Genomic DNA, 19897 nt, shown 5'->3' on the forward strand with positions numbered 1-19897 from the left:
TGAAAAGACTGTTTTCCATTCTAGGTTCTTAGCACCTTTGCTAAAGATCAATTTGCTGTAATTACATGGATTTGTTTCTGAGCTCTCTGTTCTGTTGAATGGTCTATACCTCTGACACATGCCAATACTATCGTGTTTGATGGCTATAACTTTGTAATATATTATAAAATCAGGTAGTATAATTTATACTGTTTTGTCCTTCTTGCTTAAAATTGCTTTGGCTATTTGGAATCTATTGTGGTTCCATATAAGTTTAACATTGTTATTTGTGTTTCTGTGAAAAATGACATTGTAAGTTAGATAAGGATTTCATTGAATCCATAGATCATGGTGAGTAGTATGTACATTTTGACAATATTAAATCTTTCAATCCATTATCACAGGATATTGTTTTCATTTATTGTTTAATTCATTTATTGTTTCATTTATTATTTAATTCTTTCATCAATGTTTTATAGTTTTCAGTGTACACATCTTTTACCTTATTGATTAAATTTATGTCAAAGTATGTGGCTATGATGCATTGTAAATGTGATTGATTTTAAAAATTTCGTATTCGACTGAGACTGGGCCCAGCGGCGCTGCCGAGGGAGGGCGCGCGCTTCAGCCGGCTACCGCGCACGCGCGCGGGCCCGCGCCGGCTCAGCACGGCCCCGAGGGGGCGAGCCCGCCGCTGTCGCCGCCGCAGCCAGGTCAGGGCCGCTGTGCACCTGCCGCGGGAGGCATGGGAGGGAGCGCGGCTGCCTTAGCCCTGCGCCACCCGGTTGTTGTCTGCCTTTGCCTTTTGGCGCGGTCCGAGTTCTCTTTGACTGCAATGGAAAGAGGAAAGACAAACTAGAATTATTTTTTTTTAATTGTCATTTGATTTCTTCAGAGTTATTGTGGCCTTCTGAGCTGTCAACTAAAGATGCTCCTGAAACATAACAACAGCGTTAGTCGGGTGCAGTGAAGCAAGAAGGCCCCCCACATTTGCATCCCAGATATGGCAGATACTTAGCATCTAGCAAAATAACGGCAGCTGCTTATCTTGACCCCAACTTGAATCACACACCAAATTCGAGTACTAAGACTCACCTGGGTACTGGTATAGAACGGTCTCCTGGTGCGATGGAGCGAGTATTAAAGGTCTTTCGTTATTTTGAAAGCAATAGTGAGCCAACCACCTGGGCCAGTATTATCAGGCATGGAGATGCTACTGATGTCAGGGGCATCATTCAGAAGATAGTGGACAATCACAAAGTAAAGCATGTGGCCTGCTATGGATTCCGCCTCGGTCACCTGCAGTCAGAGGAGGTTCACTGGCTTCACGTGGATATGGGCGTCTCCAGTGTGAGGGAGAAGTATGAGCTTGCCCACCCACCAGAGGAGTGGAAATATGAATTGAGAATTCGTTATTTGCCAAAAGGATTTCTAAACCAGTTTACTGAAGATAAACCAACTTTGAATTTCTTCTATCAGCAGGCGAAGAGTGATTATATGTTAGAGATAGCTGATCAAGTGGACCAGGAAATTGCTTTGAAGTTGGGTTGTCTAGAAATATGGTGATCATACTGGGAGATGCAGGAAGATACTTTATAGTTAGAAAAGAAGTCTAACTATGAAGTATTAGAAAAATATGTTGGTTTAAAGCAATTTTTTCCTAAGAGTTTACTGGATTCTGTCAAGGGCAAAACACTAAGAAAACTGATTCAACAAACATTTAGACAATTTGCCAACCTTAATAGAGAAGAGAGTATTCTGAAATTCTTTGAGATCCTGTCTCCAGTGTACAGATTTGATAAGGAATGCTTCAAGTGTGCTCTTGGTTCAAGCTGGATTATTTCAGTGGAACTGGCAATCAGCCCGGAAGAAGGAATCAGTTACCTAACGGACAAGGGCTGCAATTCCACACGTCTTGCTGACTTCAATCAAGTGCAAACCATGTATTCAAACAGTTTGAAGGACAGAAAAGGAATGCTAAAACTAAAAATAGCAGGTGCACCCGAGCCTCTGACAGTGACGGCACCATCCCTAACCATTGCAGAGAATATGGCTGACCTGATAGATGGGTACTGCTGACTGGTGAATGGAGCCTCGCAGTCATTTATTATCAGACCCCAGAAAGAAGGTGAACAGGCTTTGCCATCAATACCAAAGCTGGCCAACAGTGAAAAGCAAGGCATGCAGACACATGCCGTCTCTGTGTCAGAAACAGATGATTATGCTGAGATTATAGATGAAGAAGATACTTAACACCATGCCCTCAACCAGAGATTATGAGATTCAAAGAGAAAGAATAGAACTTGGACGACGTATTGGAGAAGGCCAATTTGGAGATGTACATCAAGGCGTTTATATCAGTCCAGAGAATCCAGCTTTGGCAGTTGCAATTAAAACATGTAAAAACTATACTTCGGACAGCATGAGGAAGAAATTTCTTCAAGAAGCCTTAACAATGCATCAGTTTGACCATCCTCATATTGTGAAGCTGATTGGAGTCATCACAGAGAATCCTGTCTGGATAATCATGGAGCTACGTACACTTGGAGAGCTGAGGTCATTTTTGCAAGTAAGGAAATACAGTTTGGATCTAGCACCCTTGATCCTGTATGCCTATCAGCTTAGCACAGCTCTTGCATATCTAGAGACCAAAAGATTTGTACACAGGGGCATTGCTGCTCAGAATGTTCTAGTGTCCTCAAATGATTGTGTAAAATTAGGAGACTTTGGATTATCCCGATATATGGAACTTACTACAAAGCTTCAGAAGGAAAATTGTCTATTAAATGGATGGCTCCAGAGTCAATCAATTTTCGACATTTTACCTCAGCTGGTAAAATGGATGTTTGGTTTATGTATGTGGGAGATACTGATGCATGGTGTCAAGCCTTTTCAAGGAGTGAAGAACAATGATGTAATCGGTCGAATTGAAAATGGGGAAGGACTACCAGTGCCTCCAAATTGTCCTCCTACCTTCTACAGCCTTATGACGAAATGCTGGGCCTATGACCCCAGCAGGCGGCCCAGGTTTACTGAACTTAAAGCTCAGCTCAGCACAATTCTGGAGGAAGAGAAGGCTCAGCAAGAAGAACGCATGAGGATGGAGTCCAGAAGACAGGCTACAGTGTCCTGGGACTCTGGAGGGTCTGATGAAGCGCCGCCCAAGCCCAGCAGACCAGGTTATCCTAGTCCGAGATCCAGTGAAGAATTTTATCCCAGCCCACAGCACATGGTGCAAATCAATCATTACCAGGTCTCTGGCTACCCTGGTTCACATGGAATCACAGCTATGGCTGGCAGCATCTATCCAGGTCAGGCATCTCTTTTGGACCAAGCAGATTCATGGAGTCATAGACCTCAGGAGATATGAATGTGGCAGCCCAATGTGGAGGACTCTACAGCATTGGACCTATGAGGGACTGGGCAAGTGTTGCCAACCCACCTGATGGAAGAGAGGCTAATCTAACAGCAACAGGAAATGGAAGAAGATTAGCACTGGCTGGAAAAAGAGGAAAGATTTCTGAAACCTGATGTGAGACTCTCTCGAGGCAGCATTGACAGGGAGGATGGAAGTCTTCAGGGTCCGATTGGAAACCAACATATATATCAGCCTGTGGGTAAACCAGATCCTGCAGCTCCACCAAATAAACCACCTCACCCTGGAGCCCCTGGTCACCTGGGAAGCCTTGCCAGCCTCAGCAGCCCTGGGGACAGCTGCAACAAGGGTGTCAAGCCATGGAGGCTTTAGCCCCAGGAAATCAGCCCCCCACCTACTGCCAAGCTGGACCGGTCAAATGATAAGATGTATGACAATGTGACGGGCCTGGTGAAAGCTGTCATCGAGATGTCCAGTAAAATCCAGCTGGCCCCACCAGAGGAATATGTCCCTATGGTGAAGGAAGTTGGCTTGGCCCTGAGGACGTTATTGGCCACTGTGGATGAGACCATTCCCCTCCTCCCAGCCAGCACCCGCCGAGAGATGGAGATGGCACAGAAACTATTGAACTCTGACCTGGGTGAGCTCATCAACAAGATGAAACTGGCCCAGCAGTATGTCATGACCAGCCTCCAGCAAGAGTACAAAAAGCAAATGCCGACTGCTGCTCACGCCCTGGCTGTGGATACCAAAAACTTACTTGATGTCACTGACCAAGCAAGACTGAAAATGCTTGGGCAGATGAGACCACACTGAGCCTCCCCTGGGAGCATGTCTTGCTACCCTCTTTTGAAGATGTTCTCTAGCCTTCCACCAGCAGTGAGGAATTAACCCTGTATCCTTGGTCGCCAGCACTTACAGCTCCAACTTTTCTGATGACCATCTGGTTGAAAATCTTTCTCATATAAATGTAAACACACTTTGATTTGGGTTCATTTTTTGTTTTGTTTATTTTCAATCATGATCCTCAGAAAAGTCCAGGATCCAAAATGTGGCATTTTCTAAGAATCAAAATTGTATGTAAGCTTTTAAGCATCATGAAGAACAGTTTATGTTCACATTAAGATATGTTTGAATGGGGATGGCTAAGGGGTGACATCTTAATTCCTAAGCTACCTTAGCTGCATAGTGAAAGAGGCGAACATGAAGTAAAGAATTCCAGGAACCCAAGAGGCTGAGAATTCTTCTGTCTACCATAGAATTATTATCCAGACTGGAACTTTTGTTTGTTAGAACACCCTTCAGTTGCTATATGCTAATCCCATTTTACAAAGAATATAAAAGCTATATTTTGGAAACTTGAGTTATTTCAGAAAAAAACTACAGCCATTTTTGTCTTACCTGCCTTTTACTTTCGTGTGAATATGTGAAGCATTTGGTTGGGAACTAGTTGTAGAACACAACTAAAAACTCTTGTCTTTTTTCACAGAATAATGTGCCGTTTTTTTTTTTGTAGCAATGTTATTTCTCTTGGAAGCAGAAAAGCTTTATACCAGAGCACCTCCAAACTGCAATGAGGAGAAGTTCTGGAACCATCCCCTTTTTCCATTTTTATATAATTTATAAAGAAAGATTAAAGCCATGTTGACTATTTTACAGCCACTGGAGTTAACTAACCCTTCCTTGTATCTGTCTTCCCAGGAGAGAATGAAGCAAAACAGGAATTTGGTTTTCTTTTGATGTCCAATTACACCATCCATTCTGTTAATTTTGAAAAAATCCCTCCCTTTAGTTTGTTGGGGAATATAAATTATTCTCAGGAAGAATATAATGAACCGTACAGTTACTTTGACCCATTAAAAAGGTGTTACCAGTAAAAAAATTTTTTTTCTTATTCAGGTTATTTGTTATTAACATAGAAACACTTTTTTATGTTAATTGTGTATTCTGCAACTTTATTGAATTTTTGTACTAGCTCTAACAATTTTTGGTGAAGTCTTTAGGGGTTTTTATATTTTAGATCATGTCATCTGCAAAATAGACAATTTAACTTCTTTGTTTCCAAACTGGACATCTTTTATTTTTCTTGTTGGCTAGGACACCTATTTGTATGTTGAATAAAAGTGATAAGAGTGGGCATCCTTGCCTTGTTCCTGATGTTAGAGGAAAAGCTTTCAATCTGATTATAAAGTGTCTTTGTGATGATCTCTTTATGTTTAATCTATTTGAGATTCTTTGAACTCATGGGTCTGGATTTTCATTTACTTCTCCAGATTTGGGAAGTTTTCTGTTATTATTTTCTTAAAGAAGCTTTTTCCCTCTTTCTCTGCTTTTTCTGGGACTTTCATCATGCATGTATAGGTTTGCTTCATGGTGGTCCATAAATCCTGTAGATTTTCCTTACTATTTTCATTCTCTTTCTTTTGTTCCTCTGGTTAATTCCAAATGAGCAGCATTTGATCTCACTGACTGCTTTATCGAGTTTGCTGTTGAAGCTCTCCGAAAGTTTTCAGTTCAGTCATTATGTTCGTCAGCTTCAGAATTTCTGTTTGGTTATTTTTTAATGTTTTCTCTTTGTTGAACTTTTCATTTTATTCATGCATTGTTTTCCTGATTTCATTTAGTTGACTGTGTATTCTCTTGTTCATTGAGCTTCTTCAAGCCAATTAGTTTGAATTCCTCTTCAGGAAGTTCATAGATCTCCATTTCTTTAGGTTTGTGATGGGTTTTATATTGTTTTTGTGATGCCGTGTTTCCCCGATTATTTATGTTCCTTGTGGCTTTACATTAGTGTATTCATATTTGAAGAAGTAGGCACCTCTTATAGTCTTTACAAATACTTCAGTGGGAAATCCCTTTAACAGCCACCTTGTCCAGAGATTCTGGGAAGACCAACTGGCAAGGTTCATGGGAGGGATTATTTTAGTGGGCTAGCCTGGTGCCTGGGTCAGTGGGCATGTGGGCCTGGCTGTTGAGTTCACAAAGGTTGGCCTAGTCCCTTGACCTATGGGGGCAGGCCTACAGCCTGGGTACACTCAAGTGGATGATGAGCATGGGTCTAAATAGATGAGTGGATCCTGGGTCTATGGGAGTGGACTGGCTCCTGGGTCTGAGGGCACTGGCCTGGTACCAGAGCCTCCTGGAGTAGACTTGTTCTTCAGGGATAGGCCTGGAGCCTGAGTCTATAAGGCCAATCTGACACTGGGGTGGGCCTTGAACCTGAGTTCATAGGGGATATTCTGGTACTAGGTGGGCCCAGAACCTGAGTTTGTGAGGCTGGGTTCAGTTTAGAATCTATGGCAGCAGCCTGGTCCTAGGGTCAACTGAGACAGGCCCCATACCTCATTCCACTGGGAAAAGTCTAATACCTAAGACCATGAAAACAGGCCTAGAATTGGGTCCATAGGGGTTGGCCTTATGCTGGGACAGGACTGGAGCCTGGAGCTGCGAGAGACTGGAGCTGAAGGTGTGGGTGCCAGCATGGCTCTGGATAAGCCTGTTGCCTGAGGTCATGTGAGCTGGTCTGGAACTTGGAGGCCACAGGGTTGCTCTAGATCCTGGGGCCACAGGGGCTAACTTAGTGCAGGTATTGGCCTACATCTTGGGGATGCAAAGGCTGACCTGATACTGGGGCAAGTCTGGAACTAAGTCTGTCAGAATGAGCCTCATACTGAGTCCACAGGGATCAGTCTGGCATTAGGGCACACTGGGATAGGCCTGGTACCTCATTCCATGAGAACAGGCCTGGTGTCTGACACCATTAAGGTGGTCTTGGAACCACCACCTCTTGGAACAGTGGGGGCCAGCCTTGTGCCTAGATTCACTGGTAGGAGTCTGGTGCCAATGTCCATGTCAAAGTCAGGCATTCACTTCACTTTCCTTTCCCCATGCAGAAGGTATCTCTCTCTGCACTGTGCTGTGCAAGCTTGTGGTAGATGTCACATGGGTAATTCAACACTGTCCTTCTTACCCTACTCAATGTGCCTTTTCTTATTTCTGTACTCTATCCAGATGCTATAATCTCTGACTTGGATTCCTTAGCTCTTGCAAAGGTATTTTCATTCATGAATGGTTGTTCATATTGATTTTTCTGTGAGCAGATGAGTGCTAGAAATGCCTATTTCACCATCTTGCTGACGTCACACTGAAAATTCAAATTCTGTCTTATGATGCTAGTTTATGTGCAGCTTTATAGAAGCCAGTTCTGCAAAGAGAAAGGGAATGAACACATTCCAAGCAGAGGAAATGGCAATTGATGGAAGAACTCAGTGGGTTTAGGAAACTGAAATAATGGATATAGATCTCCAATGTATAGAGAATAAAGAGTGGCAAAGAGGCTGGGACAGTTAATGATGGGGATAGAGTGGATGGGTGCTCAGCCATATCCAACCTCGAATGTCATGATCTGTATGTAAAAACAAATAAATGGTCTATTTTTTTAATATAAAACCTATAAAATGATTTCAAAAGTTATCAGGTGATTGATGCAATTCTAAAAAAAAATGAAGATCTTTAAACAGGTTATTAAGTGACTAAATGAGCAAGTTCCAGATTTTAACTGATTTATAGAGGTTTGGTTGGCTATAAAATGGAGTTATTTCATATTTGGCCTGCTTGTACTGAACGTTTACTTACAGATGTGCTTCTCTTCTGAACTAATTCTACCATAAGTGCTGATAAATTTTATGTAAAAAGGTGTCCACAGTCAATTACATCTTGTAAATGCTAATTTGAAATAAAACTCTTCTTTGAACTCTTAACCTGGTAAAACGTTTTATATCTCCAAAAATAATACAGACATGCAGCAGTTACTATATTTACTTGGGCATTGCTAATTAATTTATTGAAATATCTTGAAGGATTAGATTTTAGGTCACAATATCTGGGTATTTTTGGTTCTAAGAGATAATAGTGACTGTACAACAACAAACGTCACTATAGGATATTACCTGTTGTGGTAAATTGTTTCTGTTATTTATTTCCTATTGAATTAATTTAGAAAATCATACTCTGAAAGAACACGGTATAAACTTTTTATTTTCTGGGGCAGAGTGGGTAGAGTGAATAAAACAGCTTATTTGCATGTTGGTTCCAGCAGATGAGTTGCCACCTGGCTGTGAGCTAGCTCAGGCCTGACATAGGAACAGAGGGCAGGGGCTGATCCTCCAGCAGGCCAGGAGCTGCTGCTTGCTCTGGCTCACCTTAGTACATTTTAGCAGAGATAATACCTGCAATTCATATGGATTATAGCAGATAGCACATTAATTAGGCTCTACATTATGGTGACCAATTATTTTAAAAAATACTACCTCAGGCTAGTTGCAGTGGCTCACGCCCATATTCCCAGAATTTTAGGAGGACAAGATGGGAGGATTGCTTGAGCCCAGGAGTTCAAGACCAGCCTGGATAATAAAGCAAGACCCTGTCTCTACAAAGACATTTTAAAAAGTTAGTCAGGCATGGTGGTGCATACCTATAATTCCAACTACTCCAGAGGCTGAGGCAGAAGGATCACTTGAGTCCAGGTGGTCAAGGCTGCAGCAAACCATGGTCACACCACTGCACTTTAGCCTACATGACAAAATGAGACCCCGTCTGGAAAAAGAAAATAATATTACCTCAAACCTCCATAGAACATGTTGAAAACTCAAATCCTGTCTGGTAACACGGGGGCTAATGAATATTGTCTATGGAAATGTTTTATCAAAAAGGGGCATTCAATGAAGATAGAGGGAAATAATTTATTGGCTATCCACTACTAAACATTTAAATATGTTGACCTTAATAATACTACAGCATGACAGGTCATGGAAGGAAATAACAATTGAATACTTGAAAGTTCTTCACAACTATGACATGTCTGTAAGAATGGAATCTATGTCTATTTTTTAGCTCTATTCATCACAGAGTAATTAGGTTCATCGTAATATGCTGAATGGCTGGTTCATAAATTCTTCTCAAAGTTCACTTCAAGCGTGGTGTTAAACAACGAGAACACATGGACACCGGGAGGGGAGCACTACACACTGGAATCAGTTGGGGGGAAATAGGGGAGGGACGGTGGGGGGTGGGAAGCTGGGGAGAGATAGCAAGGGGAGAAATGCCAGATGTAGGTGATGGGGAGAAAGGCAGCAAATCAGACTGCCACGTGTGTTCCTATGCAACAATTTTGCATGTTCTTCACATGTACCCCAAAACCTAAAATGCAATAAAATAAATAAATGGGGAAAAAAATAAATAAATAAAAGTAAATATTTAGAATGAAAAAACGAAAAAAAAAAAAAAAAAGAAAAGTTTAAAAAAATGTGTCTCCTTCACGTATTTTCAAACCACTCAGTTGAGCAGGTGCTTCCTACAACTATCATGGTCAAATTGGACACACACGTGAGGACCACGGGGCCGTGGAGACGGGTGTGGATCTCAGCGTCTTTTTCTGAACATCCTCCACTTTCCCAGAGTGGTTTTCTGTAGTTTCAGGTTCATTTATTTCAGTAAATAAGTGGGTTAAGCGGCCAATATGGCTGTACATGGACAGTGTGTAGGGTTCAATGAAGTTTATGTCACTCTGAGTCTGGTGTTGGAACTAAAATAATGAGCAAGACTTTACAGCTATTGATCATCTGTGACAAAGGAGGACACAACCAGTGTGCTATTCAAAATATCATTTTGTTTTTATTATCCTATCTAAGAGTTCAAGCTTTATAACATGGCAAAATTGGATGATTTTAAGAACTCATGTCTCATTCTAATGTTACCCAATTTGTTGTAAAGAACCTGTTAGAATCTTGGTTTTCCTGACTTCAAAGCCCATGTACTTCATCCTCCAAATGCCTTTGAATCTGTCTTTTTTGTATTAGGTTTAATTTGTCATTTGAGCTGATTAAGTCAGTTTCAGAAATCTTAGGTAGATTTTAAGTAAACTGAATAAAAAATATTGCCCATTCTCTTAAATTTGAATTTTTTTCCTCTAGTTGAAATTGGTAGCATTTTCATAATGTTTAGCAGAGAAAGTGATTTCATAAAGAGGTAGTATTTTTTTTTTGTAAAATCACTTCTCTTTATGAATATAATGCCATGCCCAAGACATGTACCTATTTTCCTAGACTAGGGCTTTTTTAAGGGTTACATAGAAAGAATCTTCACAGTCTAAAGCATTCTGAATATGTTGTGGGCCAGAATACATTAACTGATATTTTGCTATGCATGAGTCAATTGACTAAGGTGTCAATGAAGGGCAGATAGCAAGCAAACACCTGCCTACTATAATTTATTACTCAATAGACATGAAACTTATCACTTTCTCTTTTTCTGATTAGCAGGAGAAAAAAGTCCTTTTAGTTCATTTTGGAAGAAAATTGAAACCTACGTTAAAAACAACATTATAATTTTTGGTAAAATATACCCTTCAGCAAATATATGATGGGAAAAATGTTAATTGTAAGTTGGCTGTCATTCCTACCTAACGTGTAGTTTATCTCAACACAAACCTTAGCAGCCAAGCACAAAGATAATGCTAATTTTTTGTAGCCATGAATAGTTAATGCTAGAAAGGTGTCATACTTTATTTTAAAATATTCCCTAGAATGTAATATTTCATATCTATGACATTTCATAGGAACACAAAAATGCACACCTCTCAACATTTATAACAACGACAAAATTCTTCAGGTATGATATTTTGGCAAAAATAAGAAAGTTCCAAATTTTGGATAAATTAATCCTTAGTACTTTTTCCTATAGTTGAAAAATAAGACAGGAAAATTCTGGTGTAAGACTAGAAAAATATTAAACTGCTTTTACATTCTGTCTTGATTACTCACTTGATTACATTCTTATTGAAGAAAAAGTATATCAATGAAAACTTTCTAATATTGCTGTACAAATTGAAGCCATCACTGCAAAATTTAAAAACTTTAATATCAATATTGCATCAATTTACAAAAATACAACCAGACATCTGCCAGTAAACTCCTGTAACTATGGTTTGCTTTTTATTGTCATTTTTAGCCCTTCAACGTGCCAAAGGATGAATTGTGTGAGCTCATCTCTTATAATAACTATTATTAGCACCCATAATATCAGCACCTTAAAAGGGATACATGCATCTTTTTTGTATAGTCCCTATTGCTACATTTATACCAAACACATGCTCTTTAGCAGAATTATTAAAATAATTCATATTACAACTATCAGTTGAACAACTTTATCATTGTTGTATACACTCGTAACTTCATCAAAATGTGAAATATATCTGAGTCTCTAATAATTAGGCAAAAATAAAGTTTCTGCTACAAGCAGATATATCTGATTGTTTCAATGCTAAGAGGATGGAGATAGATTTAAGTACAATTTTGGCAGAGCTGGTGAGGATAGGCTATAATACAGTCAAATATTTCTGGAATCTAATGTAAAACCTCACCAAATCAACCTGGGGAATTAGAATGGAATTCCATCAGGGGATTATAGTGGGTAAATGGCAGCACTTGGGGAGCTGGGAATTGGGCGCCAATGTTGAATCTACCACTAACTAAACAGTTTATTTTGTAGAAGCCAAATAAGGGACCCGTGCAATGAACACACTGGCCAATCAGATACTTTAGAAAAAAAAGATCTCTTCCATTCTCAAACTTTACAGATCATTCAAGAAGTAACATCTTCAAAAAGAGGCTTAAAATCTTCAAAAAGAGGCTCAAAATTTAACTCTGGAGTATTCTTCCCACCAAATATTTATGTTGATTTGCAAGAAATTCTAAAACTCTTGAATACCTTTTTAGAGAGTCACAATGAACATTAGGATATTAAAGGCATTGAGAAATGTAGAATTTTGTTTACCTTAGTGTTTGCCATTCTGGTTACCTTCAGGTTTGTCGGCAGAAGTTTATTGGACTAGTGTTTTACAGAAGACATTTTGTTTTTGTTTTTGTTCTTGAGACGGAGTCTCGCTCTGTCACCAGGCTGGAGTGCAGTGGCGCAATCTCGGCTCACTGCGACCTCCGCCTCAGCCTCCTGAATAGCCCGCCACAATATCTGGCTAATTTTTGTATTTGTATGTAGACAGGGTTTCGCCATGTTGGCTATGCTGATCTCAAACTCCCAACTTCTAGTGATCCAACTGCCTTGACCTCCCAAAATGCTGGGATTACAGGCTTGAGCTACCACACCTGGCCAACAGAAGACATTTTGGTTACTGCTACTTCCATTCATTTCTTAGCATTACTATTACAAAGTACCACAACGATGTGACTTAAAATAACAAATTATTCTCTCATAGTTCTAGAGACCAGGAGTCCAGAAGTACAAACTCAAGATCTTGGTAGGGTTGGTTTTTTCTGGAGGGCTCAGAGGAAAAAATCTCTTCCATGCATTTATCCTAGCTTCTGATGATTTCTGGAAATTCTTGGCTTTTATTGACTTGCAGCTGCACAATTCCAGTTTCTGCCATGAAGGCAGATGGTCACATGGCCATCTGTTCTCTTGGTTTGTGTCTTCGCAGGGTATCTCCCTGTGTCTCTTCTCCTCTTCTTACCAGTCAGGTTGTATTTAGGTCCCACCATACCCCATACCCTCATCTTAATTTAACAATTGCATCTGCAAGGACTCTATTTCCAAATAAGTTGCATTCTCAGATTATGGGAAGGACATGAATTTGGGGGTGACACTATTTAACATAGTACACCATTCAAAACTTCAGTTATAACAGACATACTAAAGAGGCAAAACACGTAATTTAAGTAAATGCCGAAAGCATTCAGATGGCCAAAATCTGCACAGGCCAAGTGAAATTAACATTCCTCCAATTATGTGAATGATTCTTTTAAGGCATGAAAATAATTTGTCATTTAAAGTGATACCAATTCCTAAATGATCCTCTACCAACTTCCCACCAAGGTATATTTGAAAATCATTCTGGCCAGCATTCTTAGTTACAAACAAAAGAAACCTACATGCCACAAATGGAATGTATAGGAAAACCATCAGATTGGGGTCACAGAACTCATTAAACAACAACAAACACCAAACTTAGCTGGAACCTACCAAAAAAATTCAAATGTAGGTAAGATCCCACATCAGGACCGATAAGCCAGCATGCCTCTGGCTGCATACTCCAAGTGCCTCTGCATCTACTAGGATGGCTAAAATTTTAAAGAAATCATACTAAGTCTTGGCAAAGATATGGAGCAACCGTATTTAGGGTTAACCCGTATTCCCATTTCTAACTATAGGGCAATGATTAACATACTTCCTTTTTCTATCAATTTGCCTTTTGTGTACATTTCATGAGCATGGGATTGTATAATATGTGGTCTCTACTGTCTAGCTTCTTTCCTTTTGCATGTTTTTGGGGTGTGTCCATGATATAACGTGTGTGAGTAGTTTGCTCCTTCTCTTTCTAAACAGTATTCCTCTGCATGGCTATATCATATTTAGTGTATCCACCTGGCTGTTGAACGACTAAATTGTGCCCACTTTTTGGTCATTGTGAACAATGCTCTGTAAACATTTGTTTATAAGTCTTTACACAGGCATATGCTTAATTTCTCCTGGATATCTAAGTGTGAAATTGTGGGGTTAGAGGCAACCTGAGTGATCTGAGGAGGCGGTAGTGATTGGGCTTATCTATAAAATGTTTACTTAAACATTTATAGAAAATAAAACACTAAATCAAATATGATTTAAACCTAACAATAAAGAAAATAACTGAATAACTGTGAAGACTATTTGTCTTTTATCTCCATGAAAATAGTCAGACACAAACACTCTGCCAATATCAGAAATTAAAACTATATATTTATTTTACCTTTTGATTTCAATTGTTGAAGAAAAAAAACAAATATAAGATTACCTCAGGAAAAATAATGTGTGAAAAAGATGTATTTTTTTGTTTTGCACCATTTTTAATGAGGACAGAAGTAGGAGTTGCTCTTAATAACTTTTTACTGACCCAGAGCCACTTGGAAAAGTCCTACAGAGGAAAAAACAAAACCATACTTCCTCTGAAGGTAGCCTCTTCTGAATTGAGTCTGACGTTGAAGACAGTTCAAACTCACTCCAATGCAGACATGTAGTGACCCAGACATGACATTCTATTGTGTGTTGAGACAGGATGGACAATGGGAACTGGGGTCAGAATCTCTAAGTAACAATTATGAAATTATCAAAAGCAACAGGCAACAATTACTACAGGATAAATTATTGAGAATCAGTATAAACTAAAATGTGGGATTCTCATGATTTACATTTTTTTAAGTTTTCCCTTTTACCCCATGAATTAATACATCTGCAAAGACCACTGAAAAGAATATACACAATCATCATTTTGTTCGTCTATGAAAATTACTTCTGAGGAACTATCTACTAAACATTTTTGTGGACATGTCATAGTTTAGTGACTTTAAAAAAATCTTTTGGCCGGGCGCGGTGACTCACACCTGTAATCCCAGCACTTTGGGTGGCCAAGGTGGGCAGATCATGAAGTCAAGAGATCAAGACCATCCTGGCCACCATGGCGAAACCCCATCTCTACTAAAAGCACAAAAAATTAGCCGGGTATGGCGGTGCGTGCCTGTTGTCCCTGCCAGTCTGGAGGTTGAGGCAGGAGAATTACTTGAAATGGAAAAACGGAAGTTGCAGTGAGCCAGGATTGTGCCACTGCACTCCAGCCTGACAATAGACCGAGACTCTGTCTCAAAAAAAAAAAAAAAAAAAAAAAAAAAAATTTCTGTTTTCTTAAACTTCTATGCTAAGGTCATGTTTCCCTCAAAAACTAAGAGTGTTTGTTAACAGTAATCTAGGTGGGCATGCTATTTATTTTTCTAAAAATTTTTACTACTTATATCTCAGCATCTAATGTGTGTCTTCATTTTCTGACTATGTAAGAACATAGTCAGAAAGTAAATAACATTTTAATCTTGAAATAAATTGTACTGTGTTTTTATTATCAGCCTGGGTCCAAGGATATCTTCAAATATTTCTTTTATTTAAGTACATCATTCTAATTTTCATTTTTCAAGCTCAAACTTTTCCCATATTTCTAGTTTTTTACTGTTATTAGTAACTTGACATATATCTATAGCTGACACAGTTTCTCTGTAAAATAATGCTGGCAAAAAATTTTTTCTGGGTTGAATAAAAACACACCAAAAATGTTCCCAAAGTGGCTGATAATATTGTTATGGTAGTGATGCCTGAAGAAGAAAATTTTAATATTAAAAGAACTGCTTGTTAAAGAGAAAATGCTTAGAAATATGATAAAAGCACAGTGATGGATTATTAGCAAATCATTGCTCCCAGGCTTTAGGTGAAAGCTTCCTCTGGAGTTCCAGTGCAAGCGGGCAGGTAAATACTAGGGTCCTAACCATAGCAGAGAAGTGAGAGCAAAATAGCCTCTCACACATTTTCTTAAAAAAAATGTACGGCTGAAACTTGCTTGGGGCCCTCTCAAAATAACACCTACAATCTTAATCCACATCTAAATTATCAAATTCAGTAAGTGGCTTTCCTAAATCTCAATTTCAACATAGAAAATGCTCAAATCCCAATCCTGTATTTCGTATGTCCTGAGAAAAGCAGATGTCAGGAGGGTGTGGGGTGACTCACAGGTTAAAGCCTGGGTAAGCAGCAGGATAGGGTCAGCTAATGAGCAAGCACTTTGGAGCAGGAATGCCTGTTTGGTGAAATGGGAGCCAGGCGAGTGAAGATGCATAGACTAGACAGGAGAGACAAGGGTCTGTGTGGTCTCCTTTCCAATGCCACATGTCCTCCTGGATTTCTGACCTGGGGAATGTGGTGTGTTGAGGTCTACAGGGGTAGCCAGTGGTCTTATATCTTATATAGCTATAAAGGGACTGACTTCTTAATCAATGGTTGTACTTGCCTGTCTATTACAGAAATCTGCAATGACAGCTTTACTGATTTCTGGTTTGAACCCATTTATCCCCTGAGATTTAAAACATTTTACTGGCCTTAGATGACTGTCTACAGAAAGCTTTAAGACATAAATTCTACTGAAGTCTGTGCAGTTCTCCTACACACACCAAGTGTGAATTTATATATGTATGTTGAATGTGACTATGTTAGAAGATTATCTAGAAAAATCTGGACTGTCTAAAATAATCTGCCTGGATTATATGGGAAGAAGAGGGTTAGTCTGCTGGAGTGGCGCTTCCAGAGCTGTGTTATGTTAGTCACGTGAACTCACTCAGCAGCATCCTTGAGCCCAGCTCCTGCTGCAGGCTCTGCAGGGATGCAGGAGACTATGACTCAAGACTGGCTCCCATTCTTTGGGACCTCACAACCCGCTGGGGAGACCTGAACCCCCACCTCCAAAGAGAGCAGAGCCTGGACTGACCCAGGGTCTGGCTCTTACTCTGGTTCTCTGTGAAACAGCACTAATCACTTCATGTCTCTAAGAAATTTCTGTTAAATAAAGGTTTAGATTTCATAATTAGCAGGATTCTTTCAAGGTCCAAAATTCTCTTTCTGTGAGGGCAAGACAGCATATAATAAAATTTTATGACAATGTAGGGGGTAGAAAAGATGTGATATCTTTCCTTACCCATCATAAGGGTCACAGGCGACACTCCTATAACAAGAGACAGGTAAGCAAAAGTAATGCATGATACATTTATTTAATCAAAGTTTTACTTGACATGGAGTCTTCAGAAATGAAGACCCAAAGGCCTGGGGGAAGCTGTCTATTTTTATGCTTAGGTTCAATGAAGAATGGGCAGACATGTGCAAAGGTGAGTGGACATCTGTTCAGATTCTTCTTGGCCTCTCTGTGTGACATTCTTTCTCCCCAGTACAAGGCAGGACCCCTCTGGAACTGGGGGTCTTGTGATCTGCTATCAAACAAGGTGGGTCAGATAATTTCTTCATGGCCCACTGCCATACAGAAAGACAGGGAAGGTTAGAGTGATATTTCCAGGGTGTTATGGCTTGTTTTGGGAAAGAATTCTGGTTTCCAGGACTCACCTCAGGGGAGAAGTTGGGGTGGGAGACAGGAAGGCAGGAGAAGGTCAGAGGGAAAGTTGGTTTCTGGGGCCTTCAAAACACTCTGGATGCGGAAGCATCATATTTTGGGGTACCATTTTATGAGCCCCAGCGATCATAGTCATTGTGGGAATTCAGAAAATGGGGAGGATGGGTCAACTGAAAAAGAACGAAGGAAGAGACGTCAACTAAAGTCAGCTTTCACCACGTGGCAAGCATCATTTTCTTTGGTTTTATGGGACAACAATTGTGAAATCAGGCAACTTTCAGACAAACCATTTCACTGCTTTGGTAAATAAGCTCTTCTTATTGTCCTAAGTTTCAAAATGAGTACCCCCATCCATCTTGCCCCTAAAAAGAAGGATATGTACTTAAAAAATAAAAGACAGAGGGAATTTGAAGAATGGCATTTTCCCCACAAACGCCATATTTCTAACTTTGTTGTTCTTTCTAATGAGCTCTCTGGACCCAACTCAGAGGAAGAGTCAGGGCTGTGCCTCCAATAAGATGGGAACAGCAACAGATGGCTTTGCACTTCTTGATCATGGGAAGTCATCTGTGAAATGAGAGGGTGGGAATGGATGATTCTTGCAAAAGTTTGCGCTGCTATTAACATCTCCTAGTACATTTGTTATGATTGATGAGCCAATACTAGCACACTATTATTAAGTCCATAGGTTACATGAGGAATCACTTTGTGTTTTACAATTTACAGGTTATGAGAAACACACAATGATATGCATCCATCATGACAGTATTATACAGGATACTTTCACTACCTGAAAAATCCTCTCTTCTCCACTTATTCATCCCTCCCTTCCCCCAGGGGCCCTAAAGTATGTAGCCTTTTCAGATTGACTTCTTTCACTTAACAACGTGTATCTACATTTCCTCAATGTCATCACATGTCTCTGCTAGCTCATTTCTATTTATCACTGCATAATATTCTGTTGTCTGGATGTACCACAGATTATTTATCCATTCAGCTATTAAAAGTCATCTTCCAAGTTTTGGCAATTATGGACAAAGCTGCTATAACCATCTGTGTGCAAGTTTTTGCTTGAACATATCTTTGTTTTCAATATCTTTGGGTAAATATGAAGGACTGTAATTGCTGAATCATGTGGTAAGAGTATGTTTAGTTTTGTAAGATACTGTCAAACTCTTCAAAAGTCGCTATACTGTATTGCATTCCTGTTGACGATGGATGGGAGTTCCTGTTGACCCATATCTTCCAAAGCATTTGGCCTTGTCAGTATTTTGGATGTAGCCATTCTAATTGGTGAGCAGTAGTATCTCACTGTTATCTTAATTTGCATTTCTCCAGTGACACATGATGTGTGGCATCTTCTCATATGCTTATTTGTCATTCTGTGTACCTTCCTGGGTGAGATGTTTGTTCAGATGTTTTACCCATTTTTAAATGCATTGTTTGTTTTCTTCTTGTTGAATTTTAAGGATTCTTTATGTATTCTGGGTACTAATTTTTTATCAGATATGTGTTATACAAAGATTTTCTCCCAGTCTTCTGTTTGTCTGTTTATTATCTTAACAGTGTCTTACACAGGATGGTAGTTTTAATTTTAATAAAGTCCTGCTTATCAATTTTTCTTGATGAATCACACTTTTTGATGTTGATTATGTTGTCATAATCAAACCAAGGTCAACTAAATATTTTCCTATGTTGTCTCCTAGAAGTTTTATAGTTTTGCACTTTACATTTATGATTCATTTCAACTTAATTTTTGTGACAGGTATAAAGTCTGTGTCTAGATTTATGTTTTTGCATGTTGGATGACCAGTTATTCTAGCACCATCTGTTGAGAAGACTATCTTTCCTTTTGAGTTACCCTTGCTCCTGTGTCAGAGATCCATTTATTATGTACCTGTAGGTCTATTTTTTGGCCCTCTGGCATGTTCCATTGATCTATTTTCAATTCTTTCACCAATACCACACTGTTTTGATCACTATTGCTTTATCATAAATTTTGAAGCTATGCAGTATAAGTCTTTAAGACTTATTCTTCTTCAACATTCGTTGGCTAATCTGGGTCTTTTCCTTTTTATATAAACTTGGGAACCAGTTTGTCAATATCCACTGGATAACTTTCTGAGATTTATATTGGGATTGCATTGAATCTATAGATGAAGTTAGCAAGAACCGAAATCTTCGCAATGTTGAGTCTTTTTATCCGTATACTTAGAATTACTCTCCATTCATTTAGATTTTCACTGAATTCCTTCATCACGGTTTGGCAGTTTTCCTCCTATAGATCTGATAAAATCAGAACAATGATGTGGAGCTATCACTGTCTTTGTTGAAGGAAACAATGAAACACATGTGCTCACTGGGAGCAATATTAGCAGATTATCATAATCTGATTATTTGTTTTCTCTTAAAGAGATTTGTTTTCTCTTAAAGGCCAATTAATGAATGAAATTGAAATGTAAAAATAACCGTTGTTAACTTGTGTGAAGAAAGTATGAGGGAAGATGGCTGACTAGACACAGCCAGGAGGAACATCTCCCACCAAGGGACCAAGAAATTGG

General features: G+C 39.4%; 2 pseudogenes across 2 annotated transcripts; both read left to right on the plus strand.

Annotated features, from left to right (window-relative positions):
• The first annotated feature begins 736 nt into the window (after positions 1-736).
• Positions 737-4239, plus strand: LOC116541817 (annotated as a pseudogene). Its single transcript, XR_004264962.1, has one exon. The product of XR_004264962.1 is annotated as a focal adhesion kinase 1 pseudogene (transcript).
• Positions 2810-4239, plus strand: LOC116541818 (annotated as a pseudogene). Its single transcript, XR_004264963.1, has one exon. The product of XR_004264963.1 is annotated as a focal adhesion kinase 1 pseudogene (transcript).
• Positions 4240-19897: the final 15658 nt, after the last annotated feature.

The sequence above is a fragment of the Sapajus apella genome, unplaced genomic scaffold, assembly GCF_009761245.1.
Source record: "Sapajus apella isolate SASKATOON/1434 unplaced genomic scaffold, GSC_monkey_1.0 scaffold157, whole genome shotgun sequence".
NCBI classification, from domain to species: domain Eukaryota; kingdom Metazoa; phylum Chordata; class Mammalia; order Primates; family Cebidae; genus Sapajus; species Sapajus apella.